The following is a 24,857-nucleotide window of genomic DNA, read 5'->3' as shown; positions in this document are numbered from 1 at the left end:
CCTTATTAGTTGGCTGCACTTGGTCCTAGTTGTGGCACATGGAATCTTTGGCATTCAAACTCTTAGTTGTAGCTGTGAACCTTTACCTGTGCCACATGATCTAGTTCCCTGACCAGGGATCGAACTTGGGCCCCCTGCATTGGGTGCATGGAGTCTTAGCCAGTGGACCACCAGGGAAGTCCTATTTTATATATGCTGCTGCTAAGTCGCTTCAGTCGTGTCCGACTCTGTGCTACCCCATAGATGGCAGCCCACCAGGCTCCCCCATCCCTGGGATTCTCCAGGTAAGAACACAGGAGTGGGTTTCCATTTCCTCCTCCAATGCATGAAAGTGAAAAGTGAAAGTGAACTCGCTCAGTTGTGTCCAACTGTTAGCGACCCCATGAACTGCAGCTTTCCAGGCTCCTCCATCCATGGGATTTTCCAGGCAAGAGTACTGGAGTGGGGTGCCATTGCCCTCTCCATTTTATATATAGTAGTGTATAAATGTCAATCCCAGTATCCCAATTTGTCCCTTCCCTCAAACCCCTGCTTCCTCCTCACCCCAGTAACCATAGTTCTACATCTGTGACTCTATTTCTTTTTTGTAAATAAGTTCATTTGTACCGTTTTTTTGGTTTGTTTTTTTGTTTTTTTTTAGTTTCCACATATAAGCAGTATTGTATGATATTTGTTTTTCTCTGAATTATTTCTCTCAGCATGGCAATCTCTAGGTCCATCCATGTTGCTGCAAATGACATTATTTTATTCTTATTTATGGCTGAGTAATATTCCATTATATATGTGTGTGTGTTGGTTATCAGTATGTCTTCTTTGGAGAATTTAGATCTTTCACCCATTTTTTTAATTGGGTTGTTTGGTGGTTTGATTTTTTTTTTTTTCATATTGAACTACAAGGAGCTGTTGTATATTTTGGAGAGTAATCCTTTGTCAGTCACTTCATTTGCAAATATTTACTCCCTTTCTGTGGATTGTCTTTTTGTTTTGTTTATTGTTTCCTTTGCTGTGGAAAAGCTTTTAAGTTTAATTAGGTCCCATTTGTTTATTTCAGTTTTTATTTTTACTACTGTAGGAGGTGGATCAAAAAAAGATGCTATGATTTGCCAGAGAGTGTTCTTCCTATGTTTTCCTCTGCGTGTTTAGTCATTCAGTTGTGTCCACTCTTTGTGACCCTGTGGAGGAGGGGCGAGGCTTCTTTGTCCATGGGATTTTTCAGGCAAGAACAGTGGAGTGGATTTCCTCCTCCAGGGGATCTTCCCGACCAGGGATCAAACCTCCATCTCCTGTGTCTCCTGCATTGGTGGGTAGATTCTTTATCTTCTGAGCCATCAGAGAAGCCCATGTTTTCCTCTAAGAGACTTCAAACATTTGGAGAAGAGTCAACACCTATCCTGCTGAAACTCTTTGAAGAAGGAACATTCCCAAACTCATTCTACAGGGACCCATCACCCTGACACCAAAACTAGAAAACAGATATTACAAAAAAAGAAAATCACAAGCAAGTATCCCTGATGAACACAGATGCAAAAATCTTCAACAGAACAGTAGCAAACCAAATTTAACAGCATATTACGAGGTCATCCACCATGATCAAGTGACATTTATCCCAGGGATGCAAGCTTTCTTCAGTATATGCAAATCAATTTACGTGATATGCCACATCAACAAATTGAAGAATTAAAACTATATGATTATCTGAATAGATGCAGAGAAAGCTTTTGACAAAATTCAACACCCATTTATGATTAAAAAAAAAAACTCTCCATAAAGCAGGCATGGAGAAAACCTAACTCAGCATAATAAAGGCCATATATGACAAACTCACAGCAAAGATCATTCTCAATGGTGAAAAACTGAAAGTATTTCCTCAAAGATCAGGAATAAGACAAGGATATCCACCCTCGTCACTGTTATTCAACATAGTTTTCAAAATCCTAGGTATGGCAATCAGAGAAGAAAAAGAAATAAAAAGAAACCAATCTGTAAAAGAAGTAAAACTGTCACGGCTTACACATAGAAAAGTTTACACATAGAATATCCTAAAGATGCTACCAGAAAACTACTAGAGCTCATCAAATCGTATTTCAGGTGCTCAATATCCACATGCAGCTAGTGACTCAATTTTAGACAGCATAGTTCTAGAGAATGAATTTCATCCAACCAAACAATAACTGAGAAAACATCAGTCAAAATATGTGTGTGTATAAATATATATATATGTGTATATATATATATATGTATATTAGGGTATGTGTGTGTTAGTTCAGTCGCTCAGTCGTGTCTGACTCTTTGTGATCCCATGAATCTCAGCACACCAGGCCTCCCTGTCCATCACCAACTCCCAGAGTTCACTCAGACTCACGTCCATCGAGTCAGTGATGCCATCCAGCCATCTCATCCTCTGTCTTCCTCTTCTCCTCCTGCCCCCAATCCCTCCCAGCATCAGTCTTTTCCAATGAGTCAACTCTTCACATGAGGTGGCCAAAGTACTGGACTTTCAGCTTTAGCATCATTCCTTCCAAAGAAATCCCAGGGCTGATCTCCTTCAGAATGGACTGGTTGTATCTTCTTGCAGTCCAAGGGACTCTCAAGAGTCTTCTCCAACACCACAGTTCAAAAGCATCAATTGTTCGGCGCTCAGCCTTCTTCGCAGTCCAACTCTCACATCCATACATGACCACAGGAAAAACCATAGCCTTGATTAGACGGACTTTTGTTGGCAAAGTAATGTCTCTGCTTTTCAATATGCTATCTATGTTGGTCATAACTTTCCTTCCAAGGAGTAAGCATCTTTTAATTTCATGGCCGCAGTCGCCATCTGCAGTGATTTTGGAGCCCAAAAAAATAAAGTCTGACACTGTTTCCCCATCTATTTACCATGAAGTGATGAGACCAGATATATATATCAGTTCAGTTCACTTCAGTTCAGTCACTTAGTTATATCCAACTCTTTGCAACCCCATGAATTGCAGCATGCCAGGCCTCCCTGTCTATCACCAACTCCCGGAGTTCACTCAAACTCATGTCCATCAAGTCGGTGAGGCCATCCAGCCATCTCATCCTCTGTTGTCCCCTTCTCCTCCTGCTCCCAATCCCTCCCAGCATCAGAGTCTTTTCCAATGAGTCAACTCTTTGCAAGAGGTGGCCAAAGTATTGGAGTTTCAGCTTTGGCATCATTCCTTCCAAAGAACACCCAGGGCTGATCTCCTTTAGAATGGACTGGTTGGATCTCCTTGCAGTCCAAGGGACTCTCAAGAGTCTTCTCCAACACCACAGTTCAGAAGCATCAATTCTTTGGCACTCAGCTTTCTTCACAGTCCAACTTTCACAACCATACATGACCACAGGAAAAACCATAGCCTTGACTAGATGGACATTTGTTGGCAAAGTGATGTCTCTGCTTTTGAATATGCTGTCTAGGTTGGTCATAACTTTTCTTTCAAGGAGTAAGTGTCTTTTAATTTCATGGCTGCAGTCACCATCTGCAGTGATTTTGGAGCCCCCAAAAATAAAGTCTGACACTGCTTCCACTGTTTCCCCATCTATTTCCCATGAAGTGATGGGACCAGATGCCATGATCTTCGTTTTCTGAATGTTGAGCTTTAAGCCAACTTTTTCACTCTCCTCTTTCACTTTCATCAAGAGGCTTTGAGTTCCTCTTCACTTTCTGCCATAAGGGTGGTGTCATCTGCATATCTGAGATTATTGATATTTCTCCTGGCAATCTTGATTCCAGCTTGTGCTTCATCCAGCCCAGCGTTTCTCATGATGTACTCTGCATAGAAGTTAAATAAGCAGGGTGACAATATACAGCCTTGACATACTTCTTTTCCTATTTGGAACCAGTCTGTTGTTCCATGTCCAGTTCTAACTGTTGCTTCCTGACTTGCATACAGGTTTCTCAAGAGGCAGGTCAAGTGGTCTGGTATTCCCATGTCTTTCAGAATTTTCCACAGTTTATTGTGATCCACACAGTCAAAGGCTTTGGCATAGTCAATAAAGCAGAAATCGATGTTTTTCTGGAACTCTCTTGCTTTTTCCATGATCAAGCAGATGTTGGCAATTTGATCCCTGGTTCCTCTGCCTTTTCTAAAACCAGGTTGACCATCTGGAAGTTCACAGTTCACGTATTGCTGAAGCCTGGCTTGGAGAATTTTGAGCATTACTTTACTAGCGTGTGAGATGAGTGCAATTGTGCGGTAGTTTGAACATTCTTTGGCATTGCCTTTCTTTGGGATTGGAATGAAAACTGACCTTTTCCAGTCCTGTGGCCACTGCTGAGTTTTCCGGCATACTGAGTGCAGCACTTTCACAGCACCATATTTCAGGATTTGAAATAGCTCAACTGGAATTCCATCACCTCCACTAGCTTCGTTCGTAGTGATGCTTTCTAAGGCCCACTTGACTTCACATTCCAGCATGTCTGGCTCTAGGTCAGTGATCACATCATCATGATTATCTTGGTCATGAAGATCTTTTTTGTACAGTTCTTTTGTGTATTCTTGCCACCTCTTCTTAATATCTTCTGCTTCTGTTAGGTCCCTACCATTTCTGTCCTTTATTGAGCCCATCATTGCATGAAATATTGCCTTGGTATCTCTGCTGCTGCTGCTGCTGCTGCTAAGTCACTTCACTCGTGTCCAACTCTGTGGGACCCCATAGACAACAGCCTACCAGGCTTCCCCATCCCTGGGATTCTCCAGGCAAGAACACTGGAGTGGGTTGCCATTTCCTTCTCCAATGCAGCCTACCAGGCTCCTCCGTCCATGGGATTTTCTAAGCAAAAGTACTGGAGTGGGGTGCCTTGCCTTCTCTGTTGGTATCTCTAATATATATATATACATACATATATATATATATATATATGTATGTATATATATATATATTAGGGCTTTCCTGGTAGCTCAGCTAGTAAAGAATCTGCCTGCAATGCAAGAGACCCAGTTCAATTCCTGGGCAGGGAAGATCTGCTGGAGAAGGGATAAGCTACCCAGTCCAGTATTCTTGCCTGGGAAATCCCATGGACAGAGGAGCCTGGTGGGCTACAGTCCATGGGATCACAAAGAGTCAGACACAACTGAGTGACTTTCACACTCACACTCTCAAACACATGTGCACGCGCATGCACACACACACACACACGTATAAATATATAAACCATGACATGCTCAGCTGGTAAATATATATATATATGTAAAAATGACTGTAGAGTTTTACAAACAAAACATGAAGACAAAGAAGGAATAATGTATAAATATTAGATGTTGTGACAAAGTAGAACTAATACAAACTAAATAATGAGAGGGAAAGGGATTAATTAGCAGTTTGGGATAGACACTTCTATATACAAAATAGATTTTAAAAAAGACCTACTATTTAGCACAGAGAACTATATTCAATACCTTGTAATAACCTATAATGGGAAAGGGTCTGAAAAAGAATCTATGTAACTGAATTACTTTGCTGTATACCTGAAACTAATGCAACATTTTAAGTCTACTTCAGAAAAAAAAAGCTTAAAAAGCTTTTATCAGCTGGATAAAACAAATTGTGTTACATCATGGGAAGAAAGAAGCTGCTCTGAAAAATAAAATGTCTGGGAAGAAGTAGCAGGATTAAGAGTTTCTTGGGAGCAGATCAGGGCAAGGAATGGAACAGCAAAGAAGAGGTACCTGGTGACTAGAAGCTGCGAAGAGATCTCCTCAGAGAAGAAACAGTTTATGGGGATTTTCTGGAGGAATGCTGAACTTTTGTGTGAGACCTCTTTTTATATCCACATATCTTCAGTAAAAAAGCAAACATTTTGCTAGCTTGGCTCAATTGCATTACTTGTGAATGCATAGAGTTAGCCCCTTCCAAAGACAGTCAGTCTTTCCAGAAGAACAGGGTGAGTCAACATCTGGCTTTTGTTTCCAAATTTCAGATGAAAAGATCTTGCTGTGTATAGCTGTTGAATTTAGCCTGGAATTTTACCAAACATACTGTAAAAAGGATGACAAGTTTAAAATTTATTTATCCTCTTTTACATCAGCTTTATTTTAGAGAGAAATAAAAGTAGAGAAGCTTTTCTCCGTGTAGGGAATCCCTTATAGTTTTCTACAGTTTATTGTGATAATAAAAATGAAGAATTAGAAGTAGAAGAAATTGCAAAGACAAGTTCCGAGACTATAGCATCCAAGAATACTAAGACCAAGTTCACATGCATGCGTGCTCAGTCACTTCAGTCGTGTCCAATCCTGTGACCCTATGGGCTGCAGCCCACCAGACCTAGTTCACATTTGACACATTTTAAGTTTTGGTTGAGTTATTTTTCTTTTTTTCCTCATTCTTCTCCATTTTGGAAACCAGTCATTTCCATATCTGCTTGACACCAAGTCCTGAACACATAACTACTTTCTTCTGTTTTACCAAAATAATGATAATCTCTTTAATTCTCAAGTTTTTCCTGCTTCATTTGTAACAATAAATAAATTAAAACTTGTGATGTGTACCATTAATTAATAAACCTGTAATTACTGTTCAAAGAAATGATACTTTAAATATTCCAAAATAAATATTTTACTAAATTGAGTTCTCTACAAAACAGCATTATGTCTATGTGTATTCTCTTTTAAGGCATGTATTGCATAATTTCACTTCTATCTGTCCTTCCCCCTCTTCTTGTGGTAGAGAAGAATTCTTTTTTCTAAGGATTCAGAATCCCCCAATTCTTTAGTGCTTTATATTCCCATCCCACTCAACCTAACTCCTAAATTTCTCCCCCAGTACTCAGACAGTCTTCTTGGATTAAGCACACAGTCAAGACACAGCATCAGGCTGACAGTGAAGGAAAACAAATGGAAAGCCCCAAGCACATAGCACCCTGGGAGTAATAGTTTACCACCACTGCTTCTAGAAGTCCAGATTTCTTTTTTAAAGTAAATTTCTATAAAGGCTAAAACCTGTCATAAGTGATTATATCAAAAATCCATCTGAATTTAAATATAGTTTTAGATTAAAAATTTGAGACCTTCATTTAAGATAATTATAAATATAAATATTTTCATTTATAAGACCTTCTTAGAATGGTAGTGGTAAATATCTCTGTTTAAAGAGGAAAAAAATGAAAATGCAGAGTGGATAATAGACTTAACCAAAATTTTGCAATCCCTGTAAATTTTAGAGTTTTTACTTTTTATAAACATTCATTAGTTCCCTCTATCTCTGCTTTATTGACTATGCCAAACCTTTGACTGTGTGGATCACAATAAACTGTGGAAAATTCTGAAAGAGATGGGAATACCAGACCACCTGACCTGCCTCTTGAGAAACCTACATGCAGGTCAGGAAGCAACAGTTAGAACTGGACATGGAACAACAGACTGGTTCCAAATAGGAAAAGGAGTACGTCAAGGCTGTATATTGTCACCCTGCTTATTTAACTTCTATGCAGAGTACATCATGAGAAACGCTGGGCTGGATGAAGCACAAGCTGGAATCAAGATTGCCGGGAGAAATATCAATAACCTCAGATATGCAGATGACACCACCCTTATGGCAGAAAGTGAAGAGGAACTCAAAGCCTCTTAATGAAAGTGAAAGAGGAGAGTGAAAAAGTTGGCTTAAAGCTCAACATTCAGAAAACGAAGATCATGGCATCTGGTCCCATCACTTCATGGGAAATAGATGGGGAAACAGTGGAAACAGTGTCAGACTTTATTTTTGGGGGCTCCAAAATCACTGCAGATGGTGACTGCAGCCATGAAATTAAAAGATGCTTACTCCTTGGAAGGAAAGTTATGACCAACCTAGATAGCATATTCAAAAGCAGAGACATTACTTTGCCAACAAAGGTTCATCTAGTCAAGGCTATGGTTTTTCCAGTGGTCATGTATGGATATGAGAGTTGGACTGTGAAGAAAGCTGAGCACCGAAGAATTGATGCTTCTGAACTGTGGTGTTGGAGAAGACTCTTGAGAGTCCCTTGGACTGCAAGGAGATCCAACCAGTCCATTCTGAAGGAGATCAGCCCTGGGATTTCTTTGGAAGGAATGATGCTAAAGCTGAAACTCCAATATTTTGGCCACCTCATGTGAAGAGTTGACTCATTGGAAAAGACTCTGATGCTGGGAGGGATTGGGGGCAGGAGGAGAAGAGGAAGACAGAGGATGAGATGGCTGGATGTCATCACTGACTCGATGGACGTGAGTCTGAGTGAACTCCGGGAGTTGGTGATGGACAGGGAGGCCTGGCGTGCTGCGATTCATGGGGTGGCAAAGAGTTGGATACAACTAAGTGACTGAACTGAACTGAACTGGTGACAACATGTATAAGAAAAAAGAGTGTGACGCAGCCCTCTCTTTTTTTTTTTTTTTTAAGATTTAGCACCTTTAATAGTCATTAAAATAAGAATTAAAATATTTACAATTTATATGAATATATCAAATGTGTCTGATACTGATTCATAACATATATCTAAATTCTTCACCTATTAATTAGAAATTCTTTTTTTTTTTTTATTTTATTTTTAAACTTTACAATATTGCATTAGTTTTGCCAAATATCGAAATGAATCCGCCACAGGTATACATGTGTTCCCCATCCTGAACCCTCCTCCCTCCCCATACCATCCGTCTGGGTCGTCCCAGTGCTCCAGCCCCAAGCATCCAGTATCTTGCATCGGACCTGGACTGGCAAAAGAGTGTGATGCAGCCCTCTCTTATAAATGATGCTTTTCTTTAAAAAATTGAAATTAAGACTGTTTAGATAAATATGAAATAGTCTTCACTTTGTCTTCTCTGGTCCCAATGAATAACCTTTTTTTTTTTTTTTTTCATTTTTTCTATCTCTCATGATTCAGAATATTGAATAATCAGCTTGGAAATGGTGCAGTGGTGTCACGAATACAACCCTCTACATCTTCTGCATTTGGCTTTCATTTCTTTTTTAGCCTTTCACCTTCTCATTTCATTCATGAGCAGAAGAAAAGACAGGAGGGCACAGATGTTGCTCATTTTTATCCCTGCTGTCTTTTATGTGACAGGACACCTGACTGACCTCAGGCTGCCCTCATTTGAGTCAGCATTGTCTCTTGGCAATGCACCCTTTGCCCACACCCTATAGTCCAAGGTAGGCCTTGTCTAACAGCAACTAAAGCCAGAAAGAAAATGCCTTCAATTTACCACACCTGATAAATGTCAAGTAGGCTCAGGGAAGTATTATAAAGAATCCTCATTAATTTGTATTCCACAAAGTTTTTGCTTTAAAATATAAAGATCCCAGTAAATGGTCAGAAAGCTGATGAAATTTAAGAAAAAAAATTCTGTGCTATTGTAATTCTGTTGAAAACAGTAATTTTATCCACCTACTCCAATGAGAGACAAAAAATAAAATAGTGGCCTGGAATCTGAGGCAGAGGGAAAAAAATTTAAACTGTGCTGACCACTCATGAGATAAGCCTCTTCTGAAATGATAGTGGGATCTTTTTTTTTCTCTCTGGCACAACTAGTAGTATTCCATAAATAACTGGCCCGGGTAGTGAGAGTCACATACCGTTTGTGTGCCAAGTGGGCCTGCCAAATTGCTTCAGTCTAATTCAGCTGCTGAATCTACCTACTTGATTTCCCTTAAGGTTAAAATAGAGTGGCAAAATACTGGGAACATAAATTAGTTCTTTGTTTGTTTCAGCTTTATATTTGCTTAAAATCTTCCATGGACTTTCTTACACTCAGAGTATCAAGGTGGAGTTTCCCAGTGGGTTTCTACAGACATTCAATTCAGTTCAGTTCAGTTCATTTGCTTAGTCATGTATGACTATTTGCTAACCCATGAACCGCAGCACACCAGGCCTCCCTGTCCATCACCAACTCCCGGAGTCCACCCAAACCCATGTCCATCAAGTTGGTGATACCATCCAACCATCTCATCCTCTGTCATCCCCTTGTCCTCCTGCCCCCAATCCCTCCCAGCATCAAGGTCTTTTCAAATGAGTCAGCTCTTCACATGAGGTGACCAAAGTATTGGAGTTTCAGCTTCAACATCAGTCCTTCCAATGAACACCCAGGACTGATCTCCTTTAGGATGTTCTGGTTGGATCTCCTTGCAGTCAAAGGGACTCTCAAGAGTCTTCTCCAACACCACAGTTCAAAAACATCAATTCTTTGGCGCTCAGCTTTCTTCACAGTCCAACTTTCACATTCATACATGACCACTGGAAAAACCATAGCCTTGACTAGATGGGCCTTTGTTGACAAAGTAATGTCTCTGCTTTTTAATATGCTGTCCAGGTTGGTCATAACTTTCCTTCCAAGGAGTAAGCATCTTTTAATTTCATGGCTGCAATCACCATCTGCAGTGATTTTGGAGCCCCCAAAAATAAAATCAGCCACTGTCTCCACTGTTTCCCCATCTATTTCCCATGAAGTGATGGGACCAGATGCCATGATCTAAATTTTCTGAATGTTGAGCTTTAAGCCAACTTTTCCACTCTCCTCTTTCACTTTCATCAGAGGCTCTTTAGTTCTTCTTCACTTTCTGCCGTAAGGGTGGTGTCATCTGCATATCTGAGGTTACTGATATTTCTCCAGCAATCTTGATTCCAGCTTGTGCTTCATCCAGCCCAGCGTTTCTCATGATGTACTCTGCATATAAGTTAAATAAGACATTAGTCCCATAAAATGTTCCATGATGTAAAGATAATAAAGATTCTAGAGTTGTATACACTTGAGGAATAGCACAGTTATATTGATAGCTCCTGCTTGGAGATTCACAATGCACAGTAGTCACATAGGAAAGAAAATGATTTAATTTTGTTAACTTAATACTGTTGAGATTTATCTGACCACAGAACATTTTTTTTTTCATATAACACTCTTAGCATCAGGCTAGTGTTCAAATAGCATATTTTCGCATATTTACTTAGTGGTACATGCAATGCGGGAGACTTGGGTTCGATCCCTGGGTTGGGAAGATCCCCTGGAGAAGGAAATGGCAACCCACTCCAGTACTTTTGCATGGAGAATCCCATGGACGGAGGAGGGGTGGGCTACAGTCCATGGGGTGGCAAGGAGTCAGACATGACTGAGTGACTTCACTCTACTCCACTCTACATAGGCCAGCAGGTTTTATCATTTTCTATTTTGATACAATGAGTTATTTTTCTTTAAATATGTGTGTGTGTGCACACTTGTAAATTCATAGAAATATATCTCGGTCAATAGTTCTCAACCATAGATGATCTTTTCCCCTGAGAACATTTGGCAGTGTCGGAAGACATTTTTGGTTGTCACAACTTGGAGTTGTTATAAGCATTCTTGGTAAAGACTACAGATGATGCTAAACATCCCACCATGGACAGGACAGCTCACAAAAAAGAATGATCTGGCTCATGTGCCATAGTACCAAGACTGTGAAATTCTGATGCAGATCATGGTTAACTCTGAGGAGTGGGACTGGAGTGGGGAAGAGGAGACAGTTTCACTTTTGCTTTTGTACAAGTTGACTTCAATTATTTTTGTTGTTAAAAATATATAATCCAAGTAATGTGTAAACGTTAGAGAGAAGTTTAAAAACACAACAAACACAAATTTTAAATTACCTAGTCATAACCACTATTAAAATGCTGGTAGATGAGAATAGAGATAGTGTAGTATGAATGCATATTCTAGACTTACATTCCTCCCCAGATTTCCAGAAATAGAAAAATAATGTTAGTAAGTCCACGACAGCCTAGGACAACAATAAAGAATGGTTATGTTGGTTTAGAAAACATATGAAATCTCTGAAATGTAGGAAGCAAAGGAAGTTATTGAAGGAGAAGTCACAGCCCAAAATGAACAAAGATGTGCAGAAGCAGCTTTAGGGGTGCTTCAAGACAGAGGTACCTGATTTAGGGAACTGGAGGAAATTCAGAGGAAAACTAGGTGATTATTTGGGAATCCACAGAAAGAGCAGCCAAATAAGTCTAGCATTTACTATCCTGCTCCTATTTATCTAATGTGGAGCAAGAAAGGGCTCTCTTCCCAGACAAGAGCAACAAGTGTGGAGCCCTTAGGCCAAAGAGGCAGAGGAGCCAGTGCTGACCGTAAGTCTCTGAAGGTATGAAGAGTTCCCATATCTAGAATACTCCACTCCATCTATAACCCTTGCCACCTCTCCCCCAAATCACTACACTTCAGGTTAGAGTTTAAAAAAAAAGAGAAATGCAAAGCATTTACAGATGGAGCATGACAGAATCTAAAATAAGATTCTAAACAAGTGTACATCAAGTGTTCAAGAAAAACCAATTGTAGGCTCCACAAGGACAGAAGCAAAAGTAAATATGCTCTGGAGGGATATACCTTTATCCCAGGCAATGAATGGAGTTGCCACTGACTAAGGTAGAGTTTTGGATTTAATATAATACAGTCATGATAGCTGCTGTGAAATTGTTTTGGTAGTACCTTAATCAAGTTATCTTGCTTACACTTTTTCATAAGTATGTACAAGAGTGACATATACAGTATATGTGTAAATAAGCCAAAATGGTATTTTAATAAATATTTTTTAAAATCTAAGTGAAAAAAGCATTGTATTTGTTCTTTTATACTGATACATAAAATAATGGCATCTTAAGATTCTATAACATATGATAGATGCAAAATACCTAAACCAAATATCAGCAAACTAAATCTATCAATATATAAAAGGATAATTTTTATTCCAAAACTACAAGATTGTTGTAATTTAAGACTTTTGATAAAATTTGATATCCAGGTACAACAAAACTTATTACAAATTAAAAATAGAAGAACATCTCTTTAGCTAATGCAAGATATTTATAAACAAACAAGCTACTGCAAACATTATGCATAATAAAAAGCTCTTGAAAGCAGTTTCTTTAAGATCAGGAACAAAACAAATATGCCTACTATCATCAGTTCCATTAAACAATGTGTGAAGGATTTACATTCAGAAAATGCAATCAACTCTTAAAAAGAAGTAAGAGAAAAATAAAATACAATTTTTTAATGGGAAAAAGTCTTGAATTTCACAAAATGGCAAATTCAGATGACCACAAAACATAACAAAAATATGAAATTCTACACACTGTTGATGGGTATATGAATTGTCTGTAAAACTTCAAAAAAGCAGGAGCATCATCAGAGAAGTTAAAGATACAAACTTTATCTCCCAGCTATTTTTCTCTTGATAACATCTTTTAAAGAAATTCTTGCACATGTGTACCAAGATAGTTGTGCAGGATATTCATAGCAACACTGTTCACAATAGCAAAAATCTGAAAACAACTGAAATATCATCAAAAATTGGTGAACAAATGAACTGTGGTATATTGTACAACAGAATTCTATAAAACAATGAAAATGAATAAAACCATAACCCCATACCACTATATGAATAACATTGATTATTATTCACAACTAATATTGATGAAATGCAAGTCCAGAAGACTATATATCTTATAATTGCATTTATCTACAGTTCAAACACAGGCAAAACTAGACTTCAGGGTTTGTGATAGTGTTGAATTGTGTCCCCCCCAAAAATGTGTTAAAATCCTAACCTTGCCTACCTATGAATTTCATCATGTCTGGAAGTAAGATCTTTGCAGATGTAATTAATTTAAAATGAGGTCATCAGCATGCACTCTAATCCAGTATAACTAGTATCCTTATAAGAAGAGAAAGAGACAGACAAAGGAAGATAGCTATGTGAAGATGGAAGCAGATATTGGAGCTACACTGCCTCAAGATAAGGAACACTTGCGGCTACTAGAAGCCCAAGAGACAAGGCAAGGCCCTACCCTAGAGACTAGAGATTGCAAAGAGAGTGTGCACCTCCTAATAGCTTGATTTCAAGCTTTTAGTCTCCAGAAATGTAAGAGAATACATTTCTTGTGTTTTAAGCCACCTAGTTTAGTAGTACTTTGTTACAGCCCAAGGAAACTAATACACATGGTAAAACTGTGGAAAACAAACAAAAATGCAAGGAATATATTATCTCAGAAGCAAGGATGGACAATTACCTCTAGAGTCTAGAGGTCAGGGATGAAATTGTAATGAGAGTGGTGCTTACAGTATCTCTGCTATCTCGCTTTCATTAAGATCTGCTCTTTCTGTTTGAGGTTTGTAATGGACTATCATGGATCTTGCTGTGGATATATTTTCATATTATTTTGTTTAAGATTCTTAAACATCCTATATCTGACACAGGTCTGAACTATTCTCAGCCAGTATCTCTTCTCGTATTTCCTTTTCATCCTTTTCTCTACTCTCTCCTTCAGGAATTCTGACTGGAGGCATAATACATCACTTGCTTGTCTCAATATAGTTTATATTTTCCACATCCAAGGAGGAAAGTTTGATGAGGAGCTGGATATTTGCATGATCTCAAAGAGTCTTCCCCCAAAGTGTTGATTAGTAGCAAGGAGGAAAGTAGTAACTGTATACAATCTGATTTCATTTATTACATGTGATAGAATTATCATAGTAAGAGCCAAATGTATATACGTCTATTTGAAAATTATCAAAATTTCATTTAAAACTTGGATTAAAGAAGACATCAAAGAAGAAATTAGAACCTGTTCTAATATGAACAATAACAGTGCCATATATTAAATGGTGTCCCTAAGAGATGTCCCTGCCTTTACATAACTACATCAAACTTTTGAGTAATTTGTCTATTAAACTGATGGTCATCAAGTGGCTAAAAATCAAAATAAGTAGAAAATATATCTCATAGTCAACATCATGCACTGCTTTTAAACAGTGTATTGCTGCCCTCTATATTTTCTTCTCTAATTTTATTTTATTTTTTCAACAATTGGTAAATGGTATAGGGATGTCATTGCATTCTGCATTGAAGTATTCTCTATATTTTAAATTTTGGAAAATAAAAAAGGCAATATTAAATAAATTTATTTAATAAAATGTGAAAGTATATGACTCTGTGAGTATATGACCCTGACTAAAATTTCACAGAAGTATAAACTAAACTATAATTCTCTCAGAATTTTAAGGACAATTATATGTAGTATATAAACATATACATACATAGGCATGGAGAAGGCAGGTCTTCTTAATTAAATTATACATGAATTGCAAAGGAATTCATGGAAAAAAATCATCAAGGAAAACAATTGTAAATGCTGAAAATAGGATGACATCAATATGGAAATCTTCTGTAGGATGAAAAGCAACCTAAAGTGAATTAAAAGAGAGATCACAGATTCTGAAGAAGGCAACCTGGAGAGAGGAGGGTGTTGTTGAGACCACCTGCCTCTTAGGGCCTCTGTAAACTTGTGAGATTCTGACCCAAAGATCAACATGAAAGGTACAACGTGTTACAAATAAAATAAGGGAATAAAACCCAGAGAGGACAAAAGAAAAAGGAGTAGACTCAAGTGCAGTGTGAGAAACTGCCTCTTTCTGGAATTCTGAGTCTTGTAGACTGTAACCACAGATGGGGCTTGGATCACCACCTTCTTTAGATGTAAATTTTCATGGGAACAAGTGCTGAAGTTAGCAGGGTGAGGAAAACAATGATGCTCCTTCAGTAATTCTGCAAGATCAAGCCCTGAACATTTGGAGAGGGAGCACTGACTCCAAGACCCTTGACTACCAGAGAACTAACTCTAGGAAGTATCAAATAGTGAGAACTCACATAAAGGAAACCACTTGAATGAAAGAACCAGCATCACCCAACCACCAGTAGCACCCTGTGCCTCATCTAAACAACAAATAAAACAAAAATACAAACCGAATCATCAGCAGACAGGATTGCCACCTCACTCAGCCCCGCCCATCAGGGGAAAAGCAAACAAACAAAAATTCAGCAGAAATCTCACCCTGGAGGGCAGAAACCAAAGGGGAAAAAAAAATTCAACCTTGAAGCCTGGGAAAAGGAGACCTCAATCATAATAAGTTAAAAAAGTAATGAAAAGGCAGAGAAATACTACACAAATGAAGGAACAGACTAGAAACACAGAAGTCCAAATAAATGAAGAGGAAATAGGCAAACTACCTGGGACAATATTAATTGCACCAACATCTGAATTATAGGGGTCCCAGAAGAAGAAGAGAAAAAGAAAGGGAATGAGAAAATTTTTGAAGAGATTATAGCTGAAAATTTCCCCAACATGGAAAAGGAAATAGCCAATCAAGTCCAAGAGGCACAAAGAGTCCCATACAGGATAAACCCAAGGAGAAACACAGCAAGACACATACTATACAAAGTAACAAAGACTAAACACAAAGAAAGAATATTAAAAGCAGCAAGGGAGAAGCAACAAGTAACATACAAGGGAAACCCCATACACATAACAGCTGATCTTTCAGCAGAAACTGCAGGCCAGAAGGGAATGGCAGGATATATTTAAAGTACTGAAAGGGAAAAATTTACAACCAAGATTTCTATGCCTGGCAAGGATCTTATTCAAAATTAATGGAGAAATAAAAAGCTTTTCAGACAAGCAAAAGTTAAGAGAATTCAGTACCCCCAAACCAGCTTTACAACAAATGTTAAACAGAATTATATAGTCAAGAAGTACAAGAGAAGAAAAATGATCTACAAAACCAACCCCAAACAATTAAGAAAATGACATAGGAACATATATATCAATAATTACTTTAAATGTAAATGGATTAAATGCTCCAACCAAAAGACACATGCTGGCAGAATGGATACAACAACAAGACCCATATATATGCTGTCTACAAAAAACCCACTTCAGACCTAAAGATACATATAGACTGAAAGTAAGAGGATGGAAAAATATATTCCATGCAAATGGGAAGCAAAAGAAAGCTGGAGTGGGAATCCTCATATCAGACAAAATAGACATTAAAATAAAGAAGATTACAAGAGATAAAGAAGAACACTACATAATGATCAAGAGATCAATCCAAGAGGAAGACATAACAACTGTAAATGTCTATGCACCCAACATAGGAGCACCTCAGTACATAAGACAAATGCTAACAGACATAAAAGGAGAAATTGACAGTAACACAATAATAGTAGGAGACTTTAACACCTCACTCACACCAATGGACAGGTAATCTAAACAGAAAATAAATAAGGAAACACAAGTCTTAAATGATACATTAGATGAGATGGATCTCATTGATATCAAGATATCAGGATATCAGGACATTCCATCCAAATGCAGAAGACTACACCTTCTTCTCAAGTGCACATGGAACATTCTCCAGGAAAGGCCACATCTTGGGTCACAAATCAAACCTCAGTAAATTTAAGAAAATTGAAATCATATCAAGTATCTTCTCCAACCATAACACTGTGAGACTAGATATCAATTACAAGAAAAAAACTGTAAGAAACACAAACACATGGAGATTAAACAACACGTTTCTAAATAACCAACAATTACTGAAGAAATCAAAAGGGAAATTGAATAATTTCTAGAAACAAATAACAATGAAAACACGAATACTCAAAATTTATGGGATGCAGCAAAAGCAGTTCTAAGAGGGAAGTTTATAGTAGTACAATCCTACCTCAAGAAACAAGAAAAACATCAAATAGACAACCTAGCTTTACACCTAGCTTTACATCTGGGAAAAGAAGAACAAAAAAAAAAACAAACCCAAAATTGGTAGAAGGAAAGAAATTATAAAGATCTCAGCAGAAATAAGTGAAAGAAACAATAATAAAGATTTAAAAAACTAAAAGCTGGTTCTTTGAGAAGATAAACAAAATTGACAAACTGTAGCCAAACTCATCAAGAAAAAAAGAGAGAAGAATCAAATGAACAAATTTAGAAATGAAAAAGGAGAGGTTACAACAGACAATGCATAAATACAAAGGATTATAAGAGACTATTTTGAACACCTATATGGCAATAAAATGGATAACCTGGAAGAAATGGACAGATTCTTAGAAAAGTTCAATCTTCCAAGACTGAACCAGGAAGAAATAGAAATTATAAACAACTCAATTACAAGCACTGAAATTGAAGCTGTGATAAAACATCTCCCAAAAAACAAAAGCCTAGGACCAGATGGCTTCACAGGAGAAGTCTGTCAAACATTTAGAGAAGAGCTAAAGCCTATCCTTCTAAAACTCTTTCAAAAAATTGCAGAGGAAGGAACCTTTCCAAATTCATTCTACAAGGCCACCATCACCCTGATACTAAAACCAGACAAAGATAACACACAAAAAAGGAAACTATAGACCAATATCACTGATAAACATAGATGCAAAAATCCTCAACAAAATTTTAGGAAACAGAATTCAGCAACACATCAAAAAGTTCATACACCATGATCAAGTTGGGTTTATTCCAGGGATGCAAGGATTCTTCAATACAAACAAATTAATCAATGTGATACACCATATTAACAAATTGAAAGATAAAAACCATATGATAATGTCAAGAGATGCAGAAAAAGCCTTGACAAAATTGAGCACCCATTTATGATTAAAACTCTTCAAAAAATGGGCATAGGAGGAACCAACCTCAACATAGTAAAGGCCATATATGATAAGCCTACAGCAAACATTATTCTCAATGGTGAAAAACTTAAAGCATTCTCACTAAAATCAGGAACAAGACAAGGATGTCCACTTTTACCACTATTATTCAACATAGTTCTGGAAGTCCTAGCTACCGTAATCAGAAAAGAAAAAGAAATAAAAGGAATCCAAATCGGAAAATAAGAAGTAAAGCACTCACTGTCTGCAGATGACATAATACTGTACATAGAAAACCCTAAAGACAGTATCAGAAAATTATTAGAGCTACTCAGTAAATATAGCAAAGTTGCAGGATACAATATCATTACACAGAAATCATTTGCATTTCCATATAATAAAAATGAGAAATCAGAAAGAGAAATTAAAGAATCAATTCTATTCACCATTGCTACAAAAAGATTTAAATATCTAGGAATAAACTGTGCATAGAAAATTATAAGACATTGATGAAAGAAATCAAAGATGACATAAACAAATGGAGAGATATTCCATGTTCCTGGGTAGGGAGAATCAATATTGTGAAAATGACTATACTACCAAATGCAATCTACAGATTCAGTGTAATCCCTATCAAATTACCAATGGCATTTTTCACAGAACTAAAACAAAAAATTTCACAGTTCATATGGAAACACAAAAGACCCTGAATAGTCAAAACAGTCTTGAGAAAGAAGAATGGAGCTGAAGGAATCAATCTCCCTGACTTCAGTTTATACTACAAAGCTACAGTCATCTAGACAGTATGGTACTGGCACAGAAACAGAAATATAGACCAATGGAACAAGATTACTGCAGATGGTGACTGCAGCCATAAAATTAAAAGATGCTTGCTCCGTGGGAGAAAAGCTATGACCAACTTAGACAGCATATATTAAAAAGGAGAGACATCATTTTGCCTACAAAGGTCCATATAGTCAAAGCTATATTTTTCCAGTAGTTATGTATGGATGTGAAAGTTGGACTATATAGAAAGCTGGGTGCTGAAGAATTGATGCTTTTGAACTGTTATGTTGGAGAAGACTCTTGAGAGTCCCTTGGACTGCAAGAAGATCCAACCAGTCCATACTAAAGATCAGTCCTGAGTGTTCATTGGAAGGACTGATGCTGAAGCTGAAGCTCCAATACAATCTGATGCAAAGAACTGACTCATTTGAAAAGACCCTGATGCTGGGAAAGATTGAATGTGGGAGGAGAAGGGGATGGCAGAGAATGAGATGGAGGAGAAGGGGACAACAGAGAATGAGATGGCTGGATGGCATCACTGACTCAATGGACATGTTTGAGTAAGCTCCAGGAGTTGGTGATGGACAGGGAAGCCTGGCATCAAGCCCATGGGTTCGCAAAGAGTCAGCCATGACTGAACAACTGAACTGGAACAAGATAGAAAGCCCCAGAATAAAACCCATGTACCTATGGGTACCTTATTTTTTACATAGGAGGCAAGAATATACAATGGGGCAAAGACAGCCTCTTCAATAAAAGGTGCTGGGAAAACTGGACAGCTACGTGTAAAAGAATGAAATTATAACACTTCCTAACACCATACACAAAGATAAATTCAAAATGGATTAAAGGCCTAAATGTAAGACCAGAAACCATAAAACTCTTAGAGGAAAACATAGGCAGAACATTCAATGACATAAATCAAAACAAGATCCTCTATGACCCACCTCCTAGAGTAACAGAAATAAAAATGAAAGTAAACAAGGGGAACCTGATTAAACTTAAAAGCTTTTGCACAGCAAAGGAAACTATAAACAAGGTGAAAAGACACCCCTCGGAATGGGAGAAAATAGTAGCAAATGAAACAACTGACAAAGGAGTAATTTCCAAAATATACAAGCAGCTCATACAACTCAATGCCAGAAAATAAACAACCCAATCAAAAAGTGGCAAAAAGACCTAAACAGACATTTCTTCAAAGAAGACATATAGATGGCTAACAAACAATGAAAAGATGCTCAACATCACTCATTATTAGAGAAATGCAAATCAAAACTACAATGAGATATCACCTCACACTGGTCAGAATGGCCATCAGCAAAAAGTCTACAAACAATAAATGCTGGAGAGGGTGTGGAGAAAAGAGAACATTCTTGCTCTGTTGGTGGGAATGTAAATTGATACAGGCACTATGGAAGATGGTATGGAGGTTCCTTAAAAAGTAGGAATAAAACCACCATATGACCCAGCAATCCCACTCCTAGGCATATACCCTGAGGAAATCAAAATTGAAGAAGATACATGTATCCCATTGTTTTTGCAGCACTATTTACAATAGCTAGAACATGGAAGCAACCTAGACGTCCATTGACAGATGAATGGATAAAGAAGTTGTGGTACATATACACAATGAAATATTACTCAGCCATAAAAAGGAATGCATTTGAGTCAGTTGTGATGAGGTGGATGAACCTAGAGCCTATTACACAGAGTGAAATAAGTCAGAAAGAGAAAGATAAATATCATATTCTAACACATATATATGGAATCTAGAAAAATGGTACTGAAGAATTTATTTACAGGGCAGCAATGGAGAAACAGACATAGAGAATAGACTTATGGACATGGGGAGAGGGGAGGAGAGGGTGAGATGCATGGAAAGAGTAACATGGAAACTTACATTACCATATGTAAAATAGATAGCCAATGGGAATTTACTGTTTGTCTCAGGAAACTCAAACAGGGGCTCTATATCAACCTAGAGGGGTGGGATGGGGAGGGAGATGGGAGGGAGGTTCAAAAGGGAGGGGATATATGTATACCTATGGCTGATTCATGTTGAGGTTTGATAGAAAACAACAAAATTCTGTAAAGCAATTATTCTTCGATAAAAAAATAAATTAAAAAAAGAATTAATGTAAAAATTTTTATTTGTCAGGAGATTGCTATGTGAAAGTACTTTATATCTTTGGTTTAAAAACTGTCCAGATTTCTTAATGAAGTGTTAATTAAGAGAGTGTTTCATGTATATATTCCAAGAAAAAAGAGAAACCCCCCCAAAAAAAGACAGGTCACAAATACCAACTAAGATAGATACAATACTAGAAGAAGAAAATATAAAAAATACCAACTAAGATAGATACAATACTAGGAAAACATAACAAGAAATATGCAAAATCTATACGGGGAAATTTTAAAATATCATTGTGGATAAATTAAACATATAAATAAATAAATAAAAATAAAATATCATTGTGGAAATTACCAAGAAGTGTGAATAAATATATTGGCATAACATGTTCTCCTCTATGAGCACTAAACCCCAAACTAAACTTTAAATAAATTGTAATTCTAGTAAAGGAGGGACAATTTTTTTTTTAACTGAATAAGCTACAATTTATTGAAAAAATAAGAAAGCAAAAATTGGAGGGAATTTTTTGGGAAAAAAAAAAGAGCACAATGACTGGTCCTATGAGATATTTAGTATAAACATAACAAAAAGGTTGCACTTACATATGACTAGACAGGTAGCTCAATAGAACAGAAAATGAAGTCCAGAATAGACCAAAAAGCTTAAAGAAAACTAGCATGTGATAAAAGTAGCTATGGTTTCTTACAGTTCTTCACAGTTTCATTTTCATACTTAAATATTTAATTCATCTCAAATCTATCTTAGAGTAAGATGTGAGGAATAAATTAAAATTTATTTCCCTCCTAAACCAATTGCTCCCAATCCCCCAAATTGATGATTGAGATTTAAACGTAAAAAATGAAACCGTGAAGAACTGAGAAACCATAGGAAATATTTTATTTGCAGAGTGAAGAAGGCCTATTATATTTTACAAAAATCAAGAAACCATCAAAGAAAAATAATGTTTGACTATGTGAAAATTTTAAAATTTATTCATGGAGGGGGAAAAAAGCACAAGAAAATTAAATACAAAATGACAAACTGGAAAATTTTTTCTTAACTCATATCAATGGAAAGGGATAAATTCCAAAACATATATTCTATATATGTTTCTATAAATCAGTAAGAAAGGACAAAAACACAATAGAAAACTGGGTAAAAGATATCAACAGTTTATAGAAAAATAAATACAAACGACTCAAATATTTTAAAAGATACTCATCCTCTTATTATAAAGGAAATGCAAATTAAAACTATAATGAGATACAAGGGACTCCCTGACAGTCCAGTGGATAGGATTCCTGGCTTCCACTGCAGGAGGCACCATCTGGATCCCTGATCAGTTGGATCCCTGGTCAGGGGAACTAGGAATCTGCATGCCCTGTGGCACAGCCAAAAGCAACCCCACAAAAACTAAACAAACAAAATAAAACTATATCGAGATACAATATTTCACCTATTTGTTTGGCAACGATTCAAAAAAAAATTAACACGTTGAAGATGCTATGGGGAAAAGTTGCTCTCAGACATGGCTGGGGGGATGCAAACTGGTATAGTCACTATGCAGGGCAGTTTCATATCACCGTCAAAATTACATGCACCTCTTCTTTGATTCTAAGAATGTATCCTAGAGATATGCTCCTGAATGTGTAAAATGACATCTATTCAAGGTTGTTCATTGCACCAATTTGTGTAATAGCAAACACTATAAAGACAACCCAAGCCTTTGGAATTCTGGTAGAGAAGGACTGTCCACTAAGTGAACAGACAAACCAGGTAAGTGTGCTATAGCAGGAGACTAGAAAAGAAACCTTATTCAAAAAAGATAAGACTGATCAACAGTTTCACATACTGATGAGTGGTCAAATAAAGATAACAGAAAATAGACAATAGATATTGGGAAGACACGTAATTGGTCATCTTTAAAAATAATGGTGGTGCACAAAATGAAATGGTGAGATCAAAAATATTTATTGGAATAGGTAAACAAAAGAATGGGAGAAAATAAAATATATAATAAAAATTTTTTTAATTAAAAAAAAATTTTTTAAGAAGAGAATGGGAGATAAGGAAGTGGAGGCAATGGATGTAGATTGTAGCCAGAACATTTTGGTTTTTTAGAAGACAAGTAATAGTATGCTGCTGCTGCTGCTGCTAAGTCGCTTCAGTCGTGTCTGACTCTGTGCGACCCCATAGACGGCAGCCCACCAGGCTCCTCCGTCCCTGGGATTCTTCAGGCAAGAATACCAGAGTGGGTTGCCATTTCCTTCTCCAATGCATGAAAGTGAAAAGTGGAAGTGAAGTAGCTTAGTCGTGCCCGACTCTTAGTGACCTCATGGACTGCAGCCCACCAGGCTCCTCCGTCCATGGGATTTTCCAGGCAAGAGTACTGGAGTGGGGTGCCATTGCCTTCTCCGGAGTGATAGTATAGGAATGGAATAATCCTATAGAGAAATAATAATGTACACAAATACCCATAGCTACTTGGAAGAAAGAAGAAGGGAAGGAAGGAAAAGAAAGAAAGGAAGGAGGGAGGGAGACAGAAGAGTTACACTACAATAGTACACTATTTAAAACTGAGCCATTAATAGTCCCTCGAATAATGCTGATAATGTTAAGATCTTTTAGCTATTGTTGAACTTCGATCAATTAGACTTTTTTTGATAGTCTCTCATAATCAAAGATTATGTTAGTGCTAGTTACTAGAACCATGTATATTTATGATTAATAAGTATAGAAATTCTTGCCACATAAACTTCATTGTCACTTATTAATCTGTAGCCATGCCTGTAAATGGTGCCTCTTTTTTTTGTTTTTCGATCCAGCCATATGGCTTATAGGATCTTATTTCCCTGACCAGGGATCAAACTCCAGTGGCCCTGGCAATGAAAGTGCCCAGCCATAATTACTGGACCACCAGGGAATTCCCAATGGTGACTTTTTTAAGCTTTAGAATTGGCCTTATTTGGTGTGACTTTGTAACTTCCTTTTTCTCATTGTTGTCTGTTTTCTACTATTTGCTCTACATAGAGTGATTATTTTGATAGTTACCATCTAACTAATCATATATGTAACTGTTCCATGTTGAGAAAGCTATCACAGCTTCAATGCTGATGGCATGCCTGCACTCAGAAATTCATTATCGCTTATTCAAACATGTCATCTAGTGTCACATCTATAACTATGTGGCAGTTTGAACATTACTCTTTTATGTAGACTGTTCCATTTGCCTGAATTTTAATGCCATTAATATTCCACATTAAACTCTTTCAAAAATAAGGAGAAGTGCATGTAAATTGTAAAAGATAATACCATTTATCCATCCTCGTTTATTTATGGAGTGTCTACTCAGCATAAGGCCTACAATTGTTCCTTCCCTAAGAAAGCTTATAACCCCATGGAATAAAGAGACAATAAAACAATCATTATAAAGTGAGTAGATGCACTTTTAGGGAAGTTCTAGATGCAATGGAAGCACACGAGTCATCAGAAAGGGCCCATGCAGCAGGTCCTTTGTGTAGTAATACTG

The sequence above is a fragment of the Bos taurus genome, chromosome 1 (assembly GCF_002263795.3).
Source record: "Bos taurus isolate L1 Dominette 01449 registration number 42190680 breed Hereford chromosome 1, ARS-UCD2.0, whole genome shotgun sequence".
Taxonomy (NCBI): domain Eukaryota; kingdom Metazoa; phylum Chordata; class Mammalia; order Artiodactyla; family Bovidae; genus Bos; species Bos taurus.
The sequence above is the reverse complement of the archived record's forward strand: the minus strand, read 5'-3'. Positions refer to the sequence as shown.